We start from the raw sequence: 18,096 nt of genomic DNA, 5'->3' as shown, positions 1-18,096 counted from the left end.
CCATGCTTTTTCCTTTCTTTACTGTATATCCAGCAGAGCTTTTGCAAAGCAAGGGAAAGAATTGGGAATAACTTTAAGGGTTCTTCTTATCTGTGACAGTTCTGAAGGTCTGGTCCATAGCAGATGTGCACCCTGGGCAGCTGTGCCAGGGCAGCAGAGCCATGGGGAGGGACACCACAGAGATGGAGCCAAGTGGCTGCAGACAGCTCTACTTCTGGGCAGCTTCTCTGCTGAGACCAACTTGCCATGCTGGAGGAAACTTCATGTCCCTGCTGCTGACAGAGGGCAAGAATGGTTAGTGAGCAGCTTTGTGTGTGTGTGAGGTGTTGGGAGAGAGGAGGAAAGCACCAGCTCTATCTATAGGCATTTCCCTTCCTTGGGCTGGTGACCAGGTGAGAAATATCTCCCTTCCAGTGAGGCCCACAAACCAAGATGGTGCCTAAGGAACAGAACAGTCAGGAAGGATGTTTGACTGCTTGACTTTCTCCAACACAGAAAGAAGTGTTTCAGAAAGCAATGGGCTGGAATGTGCTACAGAGAAACCTGGACATGTGCTTAGTCTTGGCCAGAGGTGGAGTTACCTGTGTGCAGGAAACTTCAGTTTACGCTTTTTATTTTTCCCCTAAACTCAGGTTTTAATCATGTTCAGGCTGTGTAGATGAAATGTGAGTCAGAAGCCAGGTCTGCAAAAGGTGCCTGCTTGCCTTCTCTCCAGTGCCCTATTCCAGGTGCTATTGTCAGGATATTTTCAAGCGGTGCTCACAGATGACATGGTAATTTGGCTTCTGAAGTGGTATGAAATTGAGCATTGCACTTTAAATTCCAGTGGTCAAACTCTGAAAAGATTTGTAAACCTATGGCTCAGCAATTGCAAATTGATCAATTTTTCATAGCTTAATAACTCAGTGCTTGTTTTCTGAAGGACTGGAAGTGATCACATACACCCTCACCTCCAGTTCTAATTGCAAAGTAGAAGAGGTTAATTTAAACGGTGAAGACAGTTTCAATCTGGGTGTTTCACAGCAGCAGAAAAGCTTAGAGCTATGGTGACTTCAAATCATCAATTTTCCTTCTCAGATGGAAAACTTGAGCACGGATGTGGTCAGTTTGCACTCATCAGCTGGTAAGAAACAATTTCTGAAGCTGCAGGAGCCCAGCTGCGTGGGATAAACCACAATGTAAACCCAGATTATAATGTATATCAAGTATAAAATTGGAGATGGTATAAATTATTCATTTATACCTAGTTTAAATGATGTGGGGTTTTTTCCTTTTTGCCTGTCAGCTCAAGTGTTCCTTGTATACTCATGTAAATGACACTATGAAACAACTCTCTGAATTTATGAAAGAGTAACTACAAAACCATAGAGAAAATATGATGTTCTGTTTCTCCTGGGGTAAAGGAAAGCCCACGCTGAGTAGAAAAGAAAATCTTTCCAAGCTTTTAAAACCCTTACTAAAAATGCAAGATTTCACTTCTCTGCTGAGTGCTTTCTGCAGGTGCATGTGAGCAGTGAACATGACCCTGTGCATTTCTGTGCACAGAGCAAGGCAGACTTGTAGACTGCCACATAGATAATGGCAGGTTTGATTTTGCCTTCAGCTCTTCTGCTGTATTCTCTGTGTTGTAGCCAGTGGAAGTGTCAGTTGAGGCATCAAGCAAGAGCAGATACCATCCACATCATCCATATCCCAAAGAGATCACCTTGGCATCAGATGTAGTGCAACAGGGGGTACGAGTGGAAAGGTTGAGTAAATGGAAGAGAACAAACCAGAGATCAGCAGAAAAATGGTGTTCTTGGCTCATCACATCCCCAGGCAATGCCAGACAGTGGTGACACAGAGGGTCATGGTGGAAGTAGTCTTGCTGAGGACTTAGAGGATGGTAAAGTGTCATTAATGAGGACTTCTGATGACTGACAAACACGTGAATTCTGTGCTTAAGTCAGTGGGATGTGGCACGTGTCTTAGGGCTGAACGTGTCCCTTTCTGTGATCAGTTTAAAGAACCCTGCAAGTGCTACGTTCCATGCACTGGGGGATACATTCAGCAATGGGGAAGAAATGGGTGACTTTTCAAAGAGAACAGAATATTGCTTCATATGAATGTATCACAACTGTACCCAGTGAAGAAAATGCTTCCTCCTGCAAGAGGGTAGTTTAAAAACAGTCATCCAGCTGCAAAATCCCTTGTGATTTAAGCAGGCAATGACACTGCATTTCTGGACAGATGATGTTTATAACCAAACACCCAGGACATCACTGGTCACCAGGATGTCACCGCCCTCTTAAATGTAGGAGTTTGCTGTTTCTAAACTGAGAATATCTGAGCAATTTTCCCTAACTGGATAATTGTCTGTCTGGATTTGCCATTCACAATCCCTCTCGTTCAGGTGACTGATTGTTAGCCCCTGTGGTAGCCTCTCCTGCATCATCAGGTAGTTTATAAACATCCAGCTCTGTGCTTTTCAGTCATCCTTTTGTCTTTGAGACACTTAGGTTGTAGCCAGTGTTGCACTTCAGTGAGTCGGGGATGTGTCCTGTGAATCTGGATTTGCAGCTGGTCCTAGAGATCAGAAAACATGTATAAGATTATCTTGGGGGTGTCTGGTGTTCTTTTAGCAACACTCCTCATTTCCCCAATACAAGCAGTTTAGTGAGTCCTTTATTGTGTTTGCTTTCAGTACATTAGACAGGAAAGGTTGCTGCAGCTCCAGAGAAGTAACAAGGTAGAAAAAAATGAGGGTTTTGCCATGTTTTGCTGTCTACATAAATTCTTTTGAATTAGTCTTAGTTTGAATGCGTCTTGGTTACTGTAGCTGCTGCCAACTGTATGTCCTACTCTAACTCTGGAAAGTTACATTTGAGATGTGATGTCAGGACATACCCCCATGCCACGATGTCTTGGCCAGGCCTAGTTTTTCCCATTATCTCCCATTCCAGTAAGATCCTTTTTACTCTTTCTAATTTTAAAATACTCATCTGGTTTTCAGCTCCATTTCTCTTGTACATCCCTCTTAGACTACAGGTCTACGAAATGCTAAGTGGCACTGCCTGGTCAGGCCTTCTGCAGTCAAAGTCTGTGGAAATAAGGTACCCAGGTATCTCCAGGAATTAATCCTTCTGTTTTCCTACCATCTTCATTTTCTGATATCAGCAGACTGTCATCCAGTACCTTTTGCACCCAGCCACTGGGTATCACTTGATTCTGCTGCAGACAATAGCACGTTATTAGAAGCAGCAAGTGCCTTCTCTGTGCACTCTCTTTGATACCATCTAGGAAAAAAAGCAAGAAAAGCAGTAAATATTTGATCTTTAGCACTCAGGGTTTCAGTTTGCTGCAAAGAGAAATCCTAAGCAATATTTTAGTGTAAGATTCAGGAGGTTTCAAAGAGGCATCAGTTAAATCTGCCTGCTCTGTGATAGCCAACAAGTGTATCTTTCAGATGTCTGAGTGTTCCCTGGAGGTTCACATTATTAATATCTGCCTTATGACAAGGTGGCTGTGCTGATGCCAGGTTTTTTTCCATGCTAGCATGATTAATTTTTCTTTCCTTTCTTAATATCTCTGAGCCAGATGCTTCTAAATGTCCTCATAGGGGTGTATTGCTGTTCTTAACTGCTCCTCCTTCCCCCCCACCCCTTTCCAACTAATTCATATAATGGCTCCAGAGATGCGTTTTGTAGAGTCACAAAAAGCAAAACTTTGAAAGCTTCCTGAGGTGATGGACTTGACATGTGCAAATCTGTCCCCCTGACGTTCCTGGTGGGTTTGAAAGCCTAGTGCCAGGTAGGCTGTCAATAATGTTTTCCATTTCAGAGTGTGCTTATTTGCCTAGCACTTTACAAATTATATCCATGCAGAACTGCTGAAATGCAAGTATTTCTAGTGGGGAGAATGACACCAGGGTGTTGAACTGGCATTTTGGAGAAAGCAAAGGAAGTTTTGGCCAAGGAAAAGGAGGCACACTTGTATTATTTATGGAAAGTGCTGTGGATCTTCAGGCACTGAATTATTTTAAAGGCTTCAAAAAACATTGTGGTGTTGAAAAAGGTTTTTGTTCTGCAAATAGAAATTAATTCTCCTTCAGAGACCTCTTGTTCCAAAGTGCAACTGCAGGGGCTTGATATTTACCAGATTGGAGAGCAGAAGACCTTAGCAAGCTCTACAGCAAGTGCCTTATTTCCAAGGTGTTCATACTTTTGCCATATTTATCCATCAGCTTCATCTGGGTAACAGATTTTTGGGTATTCTGTATTTATCCTCAGCTGTTCTCAGCCCTCAGGGCATTCACCTGCATCTCAGGGGATTTTTCCTGGAGGAAACAAACCCCCAAAATATGTAATGGCAAAGAGGTTAGGATTTAGTTGCTTTTTTGTGTGTGTGTTCATGCTATATATGGCAGGTAGACCACTGATTTAAACGGTGAAACTCTTAATTTAAGAAGCCTAGAAAATAGGGTTCTTAATAAGGATAAAATCTCCTTACATTATTTTCTTTGCAACGTAACAGTGAGAAAAAGGTATGATATAAAAATAAAGCAATGAATTTGCCAGTGCAAATAGAGCTGTAACTAGGGGAAGCAAGTGTTTGCTTTCGGTCTCTCTTTTTGTGGGCAAGTGAGGGTACTAAGGTTGTCCCTCAGAGAAAGGATACTCTTAGAGAGAATCCCAATAGGAAGAGCAGAAGGGCTCCTGCAGAAGGGCTCCTTCTTTCCCTACGAGGGAGCTGTGCAGCAGGCAGCCCTTTAGCCCACAGCAGTGTGGAAATTAAGTTAAGATTAACCTGAGTTTGGAAAACAACTAGCCCCACTTTATTTGTCCATTTAATTGAATTATATGATGCTGTGTAAGTATGCTGACCCACAGATGTAAATTGCTCCACCCTACCCATTTCCCTCCTTAATTCTTTCCTGCTAATGGAGCTGATGGGGATGCTGGCTGCACAGAGAGAGGAAAGAAGGCTGGAAATAAAAGGGATGGTTGCAGCCTCCTGCAAACCTTCTTCTTCAGTGAAATGCTCTGGAGTGTCACAGCTGCACTAACTGCACTGTGATCTTTGTTGCCATTAAGCTGATTATATCCACTGAAGGATTCATCCAACTAATCCTGCAGTGCTGCAACTGGTTGCTTTCTATTTAAGCACTTTTTTTTTTTTTGGGGGGGGGGGGGGAGTTTGTTTTTGTTGTTTTGTTTTTTTGTTTTTGCTAAGAAATAAAAGTCATTTTGGCTTCACTGGACTCTTGAAATGGGTCAGGCTGTCACAGGGACCCAGTTTTCCTATGTTTGGTTGCTTAATGCAGGAAAATAGGGCACATGAATGGGCTCCAGATATTAATGGATGTGCAGTTCAGGAGAAGTCTGGGCACATGCTAGGACTCAGCAGCATCTGGAGTAATTTTGGGTGGATGTTCTGTGAAGGTCCTGAGCCATCCCTAACCTTTGGCACTGCATCCCTTTGTGGTTTGCCTGTGTGTGCACAGTAGAGAGGCAGCAGCTCTGCCTCGAACAGCAGCTCTAATGAGAGATTCTGACAGGTTGGATTGATTTAATTGATTTAATAATCAATTTAAATCTAGTTCTTGGTTATTTTTCTAAGGAAATGTTGATTTTCATTGCTCTGTAGCCATTAAAATACGTTCATTTGCAGCTAAATACAGCCTTTACAGTAAATTTAGTTCTTCTTTTTGCTAATCTGATAAACAGTGCCTGTCCATTTTTACTTAATGATGTAGTTTAACCTGGTTTATTCACATTCTTGTTTCATTTTAATCAGGCTACAAAACAGCAAATGAAATGTTTCATCTCTGGTACACTGTGAGTAATTTTGTTTTGACTTGTGTCTAAGTAGACCTGAATGGGAATTAAGTTTTTTAAAAAGAAATTCCTACAGGGAAATTTTCAAACACATCTTAAAAATAAATTTAAATCTTAGTTTAAATATGATGGGGTTGGTTTTGGAAGAGGAGAAAAAAACAGATTTTTTTTTTTTTTGTATTTATGAATAACACTTCTTAAAGAAGGTGACACCTGACACATTCTGGTAGTTAACAAAGTTTTATTAACAAAATCAAAGACTTTAGAAGCCAAGTGAAGGAGCAACTGGAGAAGGATGAGGCCTGAATATGGGCTTTAATTCTGTCATTAAGCAGTCGGTGTTTGGTGAAGTTTTGTTCTCTTTTCTAATGTTGTCCACTCTGAGACTTTGGGCCTGACTTTGGCTGCCTAAGGACCACCCTTCCATGTTCCAGGCAAACCAAGGGTGGAAAGAACAAGCCATGTGCTCAGTGGTAGAATGCATCATGCAGTGCTGTGATCTTCCTGCAGGGTTCTGCAGCACCTTTTGCATTCCGTATCTTCTAGAAGCTGTTTCCTCATACGTGCTGGGTAGTTACCACTCAGATACTTTTAACTTTCTGCAGTGCTCCCAGGCTGCAGACAGGGCCATTGCCTACAAAAGCACCAGGTCGTTCTTTCCACTTCCACAGGATTTTAAACTTTAGACATCTGGTGTCTCATACTTCATCTCTAACCATTAATAGTCCAGACCTGGTCTCATGCCTCAAAAGAATGCTTACAGGAGTTTACAGAGTGACTTACCTGCTCTGTGGTTTGAACAGGCATCAGATACCTGCTGCTTGAAGACATGCATAATTTTTCATTTAACTGTAGTGATTTTATGAAATTGTATTCTGTTGAACCATCACTTACGTTGCCCTAACTTCAGATATATTAGGAAAATATTTTTTTATTTTAGCAGAGGGAAAAAAATAAAATAAAATTGAATTCTATCCTTCCTAGGCAGTGATTACTTTCGTTCCACAGGAGCTTCTGAAAAAGAATGTATTCGTGATTCCAAGTACAACTTTTCACATGAGCTTTAAGGTCCCATTAAAGATGGTGGAGCAAATTATATTAATTCTTGTGGGATTTTTGCCTTTGACACTGAATTTTTAATTGACCAAAACTTGTAAAGGTGCCTGCAAGCAATCATCCTCAGTGAAAGTGGAAGGAGACTGGAGGTAATCAAGGCACATGCCAGCTGCAGTCCCAGTCTTGTTAGGTCTCCTTTAGCAGGGGGTAGAAATTCAGTCCGTGGCTTACAGTTTTCATCTTTTGGCTCTTTGTTATTTTTTCTTCCCAGGTTACTAAATGAAGGCAAGACTGAAGGTAGGCTTAGGTGAAGACAGATTTTATGAGAAGAGGGAAGACCTAGTGTAGAAAAGGACAGGACGTCCTGATGGTCACAGCATAGCACTGGGAGCTCAGGATCCTGGAACTAATCCTGGCTGTGGGCTGTGCTCCTCGTTTGACCTTGAGTGAGTCAGACAGAGGGGTTTCTATGTGTCTCAGTTTCTGTAACTAACATAGGAATACTATGTGCATATATCCCTGGGTCTTGCCTAGATTAATAAATCAATATTTGTAAAGTAAGCCTTGATAAAAGCTAACTGTAGTAATACACGTACTTGAACCTTGTGCAGAACTTTGGGACACGCCTGCGTTGCTGCTGTGCAAGGGGCTGAGCTTCACCAGGGCCCTGGGCTGGGGTTGTCTGCAGTTTGGGTCATTTTCTTCCTCCCAAGGGACTGCCAGTAGCACATATCTGCAAGAAGGTCTTGAATACAACTTTTCCACTTAACATGCTCCCCCATCACCCACTGTCAGCAATGAGATTAAATTCTGTGCGACTGCAGAGGACGTTGCATGATTAAAATCCTCTTTTAGAAATTAATATGTACCATCACTCTATAGTACTCTGCCTCTTCTTGGAGAAGGGTATTGTCTCCTGAGCACTCTAGGTGTGAAAAGCCACCAAGGGAAGCTGTCTATCTTTGAATTTTATGCCGTTGCACAGTTGCTCCAATGACAACTACAACTGCATAAAATCACATGGACTTGGGGACTTCTCCCTTCCCAGGGTCACAGAGATGTGGGGTAGGTTTTGCAGAACAAGCAGTAGAAGAGAAAAAGGAGTGTTTGAACTAGAATTCCTGCTTCGAGCAGGAAAAGTTTCTTGAGGGGGAAGGATGGTCAAAGTCTACACTCACCCGTTCTCTTTAGGAAGAGACTCCCATAACTGAGTGTTCCAAAAAAAAAAAAAAAAAACCCACACCCCACAGTTTGCTGGAGGAGCAGTTCTGGAGAGCAGCAGGTATTTGAATGAATGTGTCTGTAACACCATCAGTAGTCTTCATGCTGCTTTCAGGATCTCAGCAGAACTGGCTGGCTCTGCTCCCTTTCCTCTCACACATCCTTGGTAGCTGCAGCACAGGTACTTTTGATGACTCCACTGTAATAATTATTCACCATTTGTGTGTGATACAATTTTTGGAATTAGACACAGTTCAGGCATTGTGTAAGGTGGCTTTAACACATCTGCATGTTCTTAGGCTGTACTTTTCATTGTACAGACAATGGAGCTCATCTCAGAATTCAGTAATTCAGTCCCTGTTGTTAAGCGTGTGGTGCCTTAACTCCTGATCTCCTGACCCTCCTGAGTTCCAGCTAGTCTCAATGCAGACACACAGCCCTGCTTCAGGTTAATTCCTCTCCTGGAGTCTCAGGCTTAAGGAGGAGTGCCCCAGCTGGCAGGCAAGTTCCCCGTTTTACAGGTGGGGAAACTGAGGCACAGAACGGTTGGAGTTTGGCTGCTGTTTGTGGCTGAGCTCCAGCTCTCCTCTCTGAGCTTTCATTGTCTCTGTGGGGAAGAAGGGCTGGAGCTAAGGCTCTGAACACATATACTTCTGCCACAGGAACTGGATTATGTGGCAGACTGGATCTGTGCCTGCTACTTCATGTTCAGAACGTGTGTTTCTGCTAAAGCCTTTCACTGGCTGCTGGCAGGCTCTGGGCTTCCAGGAGCTCAGCCTTGTTTTTCCTTTAGAAATCAGAGGATCTGGAGGCATTTGCAAGAATGCTGACCCAGAACAGACACGGTTTCCAAAACTGAATCTCCCTTTCTGCAGCTTTCAGCAGAAAGGTTGATTTGGGTCAAAATTAATGCAAACACTTGCGTAGACCATTTAACATTTAGTTTATGGACCTGTTAAGGCAGCAGGATAATCCCTTTAGATTACCCGTGTAATTCCTGGTGAATATTTATTTTAAAGTGACTTCAGTGCCCTTAGTCATTAGCAAAGGTTAGTAATGCATCTCACAGCTGCCAGCCTCAGTGTGACAGCATTTGTCATTGGGAGCTTTCCTCCTTTTTGTTTCCTTTTTTGTTTTGTTTTTTGGGTCTGTTTTTTAACATTTTTCCAACTCTTGCCAGCTTAATCCCATGAGCTCACCTCTAATCACAGGGGAGCATCCGAGCTGCCTTTACCCTGTCGACTTCCACTTGAGTGAGGCTCAGGAGGGTGCCTAATCCTGGGCTTTTCTCTGCTGAGGGTGCTGGGCACACAACCTGCGTGGGCTGCCGGGGAGGATGGAGCACACCATGGGTTCAAGGACACGCTCCTGCTTTAATGTGCGCAGACATGCTCCTGCTGCCTCTCTGATTGGCAAGGTTAACTCAGAGAGGCTGCAGCTTTTTAAACTGATTTGATTAGACCCACTACTTTATCCCATTCCCTCCCCCACCACTCGGCCCACCACCTCCTCTGATCCTTTTAACACAGCCCGTGGTCTGTGTTAGAACCAGCCTGTCTGATTTGGTTTTGTTTGGGTTTTTTACCCCCTTTTTCCAATTTTTGTGCTGAATTTTAGCATTTTGTAAAATAGGCTGTGCAGCCCTACAGAGAAGATCAGGAGGCAGCGTCCTCATCTCAGATGTGTTTTATTGTGACTAGGTGAGAGGATGGGGTTTGCCTCCTCTTCCTCACTGCACCTTTCCCAGGTCCCAGTGTGCATGTGTGAGCTCAGGGCCAAGAGGCTGAGGGCTCACGTGGCCCAACCTCAGTGCTCATTGTCCTCCATTTCCTCATCTCTCTGCAAAACCAGGGCTGGGGAGAATCATAGTCAGCCCAAAGCTGTTGTAGTGTGACAAGCGTGTTCCCAAACTGCAAAGAGAAACAGGGACAGTGTGAGTAGAGAGCTCCCATAGAAGAGTGGCTTAGTAGCAAAAGGTTACTTGTGGTAAATTGTGATAAATTGTGATTTATAGCTTCCAGGCTGGCTGACAAGTGGGATGGGCTTGGAGGAGCCAAGAGGAGCTGTTTTGGCATTAATGCCCACAGCCATTGGGGCAGCAAGGGTTGAGAGGGCACCAGCCTAGCTCGGAGGGAACATGACCCTGCTGCTGTCTGTAGCCACTGTGCTTTAGTGCTTTGTGTGCTGCCAGTTTCCAGTCCTGGGCTCCACCTCTGGTATGCAGCTTATGTTTGTCATATTAAATACTCCTGGGGAATCTGAAGCCTTATGCACACAAGTGCCTCTTGCCAAGTCTCTCTAGTCCTCCTATAAATAAGTAAATAAAGCGTGTAATTACAGGTTCTCACAAAACCAGAGAGCCCCAACTCTCAGACCAAATTTGCTGGAGAATGACCAGCAATGCTGAACTTTTGGGAATCCCAAGCTGATCCACGAGAAGAAGCATCTCATCTCATTATTGCTTATCTGTTTGTTTCACCAGAACTGATCTGAAGTGGTGTGGGCCAGCTGAGCAGCTTGGTGCTGGCAGGGACCAAATCCAGCAAGTAGGACCAACCCTACTGAGTCACTCTGGTGAAACAGCACAGAATATAGTCTCTTACATGCAATATATTAAACCTTGACATACTGCATTACTTAAGAGGTCTCAGGGAAAATTAAAACCCTTTTGACTGGGTTTTGCAATGCAGGGAAAATTTTAGTGACATTTAAAAGGTTTCTCTTGTGTTCCTCTAATGGGATAAATAAAAAAAGGCTTGTTTTAGGCCAGCAAATGGGGGGACAATCCAATTTCCCTGATTCCATCAAGACACTCTTAAAGCATTAGCTTGTGCAGTTTAAAAAAAAAAAACATAACAGACTGACCCCTCTGCCTGATGGCTTTGAAAAGTGTCCTGATGTGGAGGTATTTATCCTACACAACATGCTTTACCTAGGCACTCCAGCAGTGCTCCTAAATATACTCCTTTGTTATTAAACTGTTTAGGAGGACAGCATGCACAGGAGGAAACCCAAACACGAGTTTATTATTTAGTGCAGCAATCCACACTGAGGCTGTGCTCAGAGACTAATGCATGATGATGTGCTCTTTGAATTTGGTATCTGGAAGAGAAAAAGAATGGCATTAATTAGGAACATTTCTGAGGAAAGAGTGAAACCCAAGCATGCCCTTAACTTTACGATTTTAAGCATTGTTTCAGCTCAAAATAAAGATTCCCCCGTGGAATGTTACATTTGCAGTTTGTCAGAAAGATTAATGTATCAACACTTACTTCAGAGGGGGCTCTGGGGATGGATAATGGGAGATGCAAAGCCTTTCACCTCGAGGTCACTGGTTCAGCTCTGCCCCACGTTGATCGCCACGACCTGTACCTGCCATCTGCTCTTCCCCAGCTCCCCGCCCAGTGCCCAATGGACTGGTCCCAGTTCTGGGTGCTGGGGACAGATGTCTGGGTCCCAGCAGGCTCCCTGGGCTGTGTTAGTAGGAACTGGGATGGAACTGCTGGGTCCCAGATGAGAGGGTAGCCCCAGCCTTTGCCTCAGACCGAGCACCACCAGAGAACTTGACCTTCGGCCGTGCTTCCACTGCCTGTGAATGGCCAAGCCATCACTCCTGCCCTCTGCAGAATAACTCATTCAAAAAGCAGGACATCCCCAAACATAAATCTGTCTGCTACAAAGTTGGCCACGGTTTTCCCTGGTTGCCTCCAGATCCTTCTGAATTTCATTAGGAACACCTCTATTATACAGCGCAAGGAGGGAGCAAGCACTGCCTGTAGACTTAGAAAGAGCCATTTAAAGTGAAGATCAATCTTGCATCTCACTAAATAAGTAATGACAGACCAAACTGCAAGTACTTAGTTCAGCTTTATTTTAATAGCACTGTGGCTCCATCGAGAAATCCCAGTTACTGGTATAGTTTGATGTCCCGAGCCAGTTTTCTCCAGACATTTTTCCTTTTTTATTTTAGTATTGGCACTTTATTAATAGCTGTGACTAAGCAGTACCAATAAACCTTTTTCCTCTCTATTTATTTCTCCTTTCTTCCATCAGGGAGCAGTCCCAACAGTCATAGAGTGAGAGTGGAGTTTTCAGAGTCTAATGTGTAGCTAGCTGTACTTGGTGGCAAGATGGTCAAATGAAAGAGCAGATTCATACTTTATAAAATTAAAAAATGGTGAATCAACTACTAATACAATTCATGGAGGCTGCTAAAACGCTGCTGGATACCACAAAAACAGCAGCCCTTGGAGGTGATGAGATGGGAGCTTCTTAAGGTGACACATGCAGTCCTCTTCTCCCTGGCAGTGGTCTACTTCAGGGCAGGAATATGCCAGCCAGGGCACTGCTGTAGCCTGTACAGTGATGGTTTCTCTGCTTTCTTTTGGATTTCTTTATCTCTAATGGTCACTTGGTTGTTGGCTGTGAAAGGACACTGTAAGAGGAGGACATCCTGAACTGCAGAGCGGCAGCTCTGAGTCTGTTAGAGCTGACAATTAGAAGTGCAACCTCTCCTTGGCCACCCAGGCCTGTGGGTTCAAATTTCTGTAGGATAAGAGGTTATTTCCAAAGTTCTGAATCTCTTCATATAAATATAAGCCAGCATTTGCCTCTAAGTCAGAAAGGGCTCAGGTGAACTGAGCAGTGGCAGAAACCCTCGCAGCTCCCGCTGCTTCCCACCCAACCTGCTAAATTTAGCCGCCTAATCAAGGTTCCTCCTCTCTCCTTAATCAGGTGGAGCAAGTGCCCTCTCTGCTTGCTGGTTGGCACTGGCTCTGGTGCTGCTGACAACTTTTCGTGCCCCTGGGCAGTGGCTGGGGGAGCCATATGCAGGGCAGCAGCGTGTCTGAGTGCTGCCACTTAATCTCCCTGCTCCCGGCCACACGTGCTGCCCTGAGATCCGACAGCCGGTCCCGCGTGGGCACAGGGCCAGCAGTGACTTTACAGGCTTTGTGGCAGAGATTATTTAAAGGAGATTAACCCTTCTAAACCCCTTAGATTTTAATTATTTCTGTATGTATTTATAAAACCTGCAGTCTGCTGGTTCCAGGGCACAACTGCCCCAGTCCCCATCCTTAACCTGGATTTGTGGACGTACAACACGGCCATATTACAGGACAGGGGCTGGACAGGACAGGGATCATTTGACTTATTTATTTATTGCCATTCTGGAACAATTCACATCTGGGATGAAAATGAAACATTATGGTTTCAAATTGTAAAAGGAGCTAATAATTCAAATGACTTTAGAATACTAGCACCAGCACTGCATTAATTGAATTGTTTGAGTCGTCGATGCAGCATCTCTCGCTAATTGTTTGGGTTAAGGCAGCTCAGTCATTAATGCTCACTGATTCCTCCCACTGCCTTTGTTGGGAACATGAAGCACCTTGTGTCTCTCTGAAGACAGGGCTCTCTGTAGGGTTGATGCCTTGGCAGACAGGAGAGGGAAGGCCTGTTTCTTTCACTCAGTCTCCTAGCAAGTGTTTTTTTAATGAGTATTATTGCTGTGAAATGATTATGTCTAGTAAAGTGTCATTTCTAGCAGGTACTGTTAAAAGGAAAGAAAAAGGCATGCACCTCCATCCTTTCATGCTGTCACTCCTGTTTGTCATGTTTGTTAGTGCTGGGCTAATTGGTCTTGCAGAGTTAAGGAGTGGTGGAGGAAATTTTTCTACTCTGCATGTGAGCTGTAAAATCCTAAGGAAACTAGAAATACCTTCTTTCTGTGTCACAGAGCAACCTGGTTAATCTTGAAGGTGGGAAAAACAGTTAAAGAGCTGATAAGCCTTTCCCATGGAGGCAGTTGATCAGACATACTCCAGAGACCACCTCTCAATACAGGTTGCAGTCCTGGCATGAGTGCTTTAGCCCTATTTATGCATTTTCTTGGGTTGCGCTGAAAAATGTCAATATTTACATGTGTGTCTGCCTGTTTTGTAAATGCAATCCTAAAAATTGGCTGATAGAAACAAAACCCACAGCATTAGGGACCCCAGTGATCTGAGAAAAAAAAAAACAAAAAAAACCCCGAGAGATCAGTTTGAATACGTTTCTTAAAATCAGATTATTTTTATTTGTTTTTGTCTCCCAAACAAGGAAATAAATGTAGACAGTGTCAAGGAGTCCATAAATAAAAGAAATTTTGTTTTTGGCAATTCTCTTTAATATGCCCACGTGGTCCTGCTTCTCTAGTAGTGAACATTTGACCAGTAGCAATTAATTTCTTATCACAGTCTTTCTATGAGGTAAGAAAACATTAGTGTCTCCATTAGGAGGTGGAGAACAGGAGCTCTCTGAGAGCAAAGAATCCAGGCTTCTCTCCCCTGCCCTGTGGTTTGCAGCCGTGCCCCTTCTGGATGCTCCTCTGCAGGCAGATCTGTCCTCCTGAACGAATTATAGACTGGGAAAGTCTTCAATATCTGCGTATTTCAGAATAAGTATCGTTAAGCTAATTAATTTTCAACTGTTTGTTCCAAAGGACACGGTATTTTCTTTAACGGCAGGTGGTAAAATAGAGAAGAAAACAGAAAATTAAGGTCCCCAGTATACATGTCTTCTGTCCAGAAAAGATGAAAAGAGGGCTGCTTATAGAACCAGCCATACAGAAAATACTGTGTGATCATGTGGCACGTGGACGATTAGGCAAAGCGTCCCAAAGGTTAATAAATCTTTTCTCATTCCAGTGTGTAGGGTATTGAGATGAGAGTGCTGGAGCTGTGTGTTCATCCCCACGCTGAGGAGGGGGAGCAAGGAAGCAAAGGGTTAAATTTTGGGGCTGTAGAAGCAGATTGTGTTTTCCTTCTATGATGTGGGCTGACAAGACATCAGTATTCTATTCATCTGTTGGGAATTAGGCTGTTAATCCAATCAATGACTCTTGAGCGAGCTGCAGCCTGCCTCCCCACTGGGGAACAATCGGATCAGACGGGAGATTGTTTAAGAGCACAGTGCGGTCCCGGTGTCAGGTGGAATTTCCAAGCGTTCCCTAGTGAATTGGGGATGGGAAAGCTGTCTCAGCCCATTTATCCTGCCCCTTAAATAACCAGGTATCTGCCTCAGCCCTGCTGAAGTGGTAAAGCAGTACAAGAGCTACTAACTTTTGCATGAGGAGGGGGCAGGGAAGCACCCTACAAGAGGCATTTCAGTGTCTTGCCCGCAGCAATATTGTCCTGTTTGCAGCCTGGGTTTGTTCCCAGGGTTGTGTTGGAGGCCAGCTCAGTAACACTGTGTTACTTCTCTGGGCAGCCAGCTCTTAAATACATTTTTGATCGCTGGGCTGTGGGAGCTTCCTGGCAGCTTTTATATTGCAGGGATACACTTGTTTGGTGACCAGAAAGATGCCTGATGCTGAGAGGAACAAGCAGCAGCAAGTATTCTTTGGAGCAGCCTATAAATACATGTGTACAAATACACATCTCTGCTCAGGGTGTCGTCTACAAAGTGGGATGAAAATGCACAATAGGAAAATAGTCTTGAGAGTTTTGGGGATGCTGCATGAACTCATTTCATTCAGAAATGAGTTTGTTCTGCAATTAAAAGACAGCCACATCCATCGTGGGGTACTGAGAGTTTGTATCTGTGCCAGCAGCACTGCATGCTGATGATAGTAGATGTGATAAATCCCATTGAAATTGCACTTGGAAATTTAGGTACACCACCAGTTAGAAACGAGGGCGATGAGGGATTAGTGTGGCCCTGGCACGCTGAACTCCTCTGTCCGGCGGCCTCTGGGTGCATTAGCAGATGCAGGCTTTGGGAGGGCAGGTCCTGGGCATTGTATCCGTTTCATACCGTGGGCTTCTCCAGATGAGTGCACCTGAATGAGCAGGAGGAGTATAAGCTCAGGCAGCAAGCATGAATAGGGAGGTCCCCAGACAGAAAGATCCCCAGCTCGGAGGCTTGGCTTTAAAGGGCTTCAGCATCCTCCTTCCCTTGATCATCATTTTGATTCAGACAAAAGCTAATGCAATTTATTTGCCTTTCAGTAGCAGATTGTGCTGTAAGGGTCCATGCCATTAGAAATGTAATAATTGCTTCTCTATGCAGATCTAATTTATCCGTGAGGCACTTAGAAGATAGACCAAATGATAGTCTGGCAGTAGGCTCTGGAGAAAGGCCCAAGACGTGATGATAAAGGTCTGTCTAGCACCTTCCATCCTTACAGATATCTGCCCAACACAGGGCAAGAAAACATCTGAGTGAGAGGGAGGGGCAAAGGAGAGAACACTTGGAGAGGGACAGCTTGATAAGAGAGGGGTCCATGCCGAGCCTGCCTGTATGCAAGGGAGGTGGAAGAACTTACTGAGAAACGAAGCTTATGGGATGTTCAAACCTTGCACTTGTTAGCTTGGGCTATTTGCAATCCCCAGAGAAGAGCTGCTCATGACCATTGCATGGTTCTCCCAGGGATTGCTCTGTATCCTTTGTCCCATGGTGCTAGTCCTCGGGGAGTGCCTGAGCTGCCTTCATGCTGGCACCAAGGATGCACATTGTGTCTCACAACGGTCTAGAACAGCAGGTGAAGGTGAGCCCTCACAAGTATGTTCTGCTTCAGCAAAGTCAAAGGCTGAAAAATGGGGAGAAAACATAAAGGTCTGCTTCATTTTCCTAGGATCTGTGGATAAAGCTGGTAGATGGTCTTGTTTCTCAAACTGCACTGCCTCTGGTATTGTTTAAGGCTCCAATTAAAATGAAAAGTGTAGGTGCAGGTGGGAGCACACTGGGCTCAAGTAGGAATTGTAAAAGAACAGGATCAAATTCCCACTAAACTGTCTTCTCTGTGCCAGCATTTGCACACACAGCCATCCACTCATCCATCTGCAGGAATGGACAGACATGCATTGTACGTGTATTTGTGTACACATCCAAACCTAGGCTGCTGTGTGCAAAAGCAGCAAGTGGATGAAAATAAAGGCAGTCTTGAGGCTATCCACTGAGTTATCTGGGGGAGTTTGGACTGGTTATATTAACCCACATTGCCTGGTTTTAGGTATTGGTGGTATTAGTATGTAAATACTGGTCTGCTTTTAGCTGCAGTCTCACCCTCAGTCATCTTGGGGATAAAATTTCTGAGAGAGATGATGATGAGCTTAAAGTAAATTGTTGGGAAATTGAAGTCTAAAGTGGAAACAAATGAGAAATAAAATCCTTTTTAAAAGTGGAGGGAAGTATTTTCTTGCTATTTTTCATCTCCCTGGCTTGAGTGAGTGTGTGTCGTGAGGCTGCAGAGATTTATATTCACAGCTTCTAAGCACTGGTGCTTGTTCAGAAGCTGTATTATTCTAGCCCTTTTTATTCACTCACCTTCTAAAGATGTAGTGTAAATATTTATCTTCTCTCGGGGCTATCCATACTGCCCAGGACCCAGTGCAGTTAAACACTCTTATCACCTCATCGGTCTTATCTCATGAGATCCCTGCCAACATTTGGAGGCTGTCAGTGGTAACAAGCATTCACCTTCAGAGGTGCCACAGATTAGCAGAAAGAATACCTTAAAATAAAGACCTTGTGTGTTAGAGTTTAGGGTATGTTTTCTGTCTTGCTTTTCACACTGGCTGTGTCTGAGCTGAGCTTGGAGATGGAATTGAAGGCACAGAGGTGAGGTCTCACTGTGGACCAGAGCTTGAGGGGGCATGGGGATCCTTTACAAACCCTTGCAGCTAGTATGGAGGGTTGTCCAGCCCCAGCTTCGTCACCAATATAGGCTTTAGTTGGACCAAAGATCACCCAAGTAACCAGCTTGGGATTGGTTTTCCTTTTTCTGTACTTGTGCTAAATAAAACATGAGACGTGAAGGAACAGACAGTGCCTCCCTTAGGGCCAGCCTTGTGCTCGCAGAGGTTTCTGAATGCAGCTTGGAGAATGATTGAGGCAGGTCTGGAAGATCAGTGTTGATCTAAGACTGTTTTAAAAACTGTCCCATTAAACCATCAGTGTCAAACATGGCGTGTCAGGGTCTGCTTGCTGTGGTGGGGCAGCAGGATTTGTGTTCTGTAGGTTG

General features: G+C 44.1%; 1 protein-coding gene across 1 annotated transcript in view; it reads left to right on the top strand.

The window, feature by feature from the left end:
- Nucleotides 1-18,096, top strand: part of ACBD6 (acyl-CoA binding domain containing 6) — a 77,590-nt gene that overhangs the window by 51,514 nt on the left and 7,980 nt on the right. The window lies entirely within an intron of this gene.

The sequence above is a fragment of the Calypte anna genome, chromosome 8, assembly GCF_003957555.1.
Source record: "Calypte anna isolate BGI_N300 chromosome 8, bCalAnn1_v1.p, whole genome shotgun sequence".
Taxonomy (NCBI): Eukaryota; Metazoa; Chordata; class Aves; order Apodiformes; family Trochilidae; genus Calypte; species Calypte anna.
The sequence above is the reverse complement of the archived record's forward strand: the minus strand, read 5'-3'. Positions and strand labels throughout refer to the sequence as shown.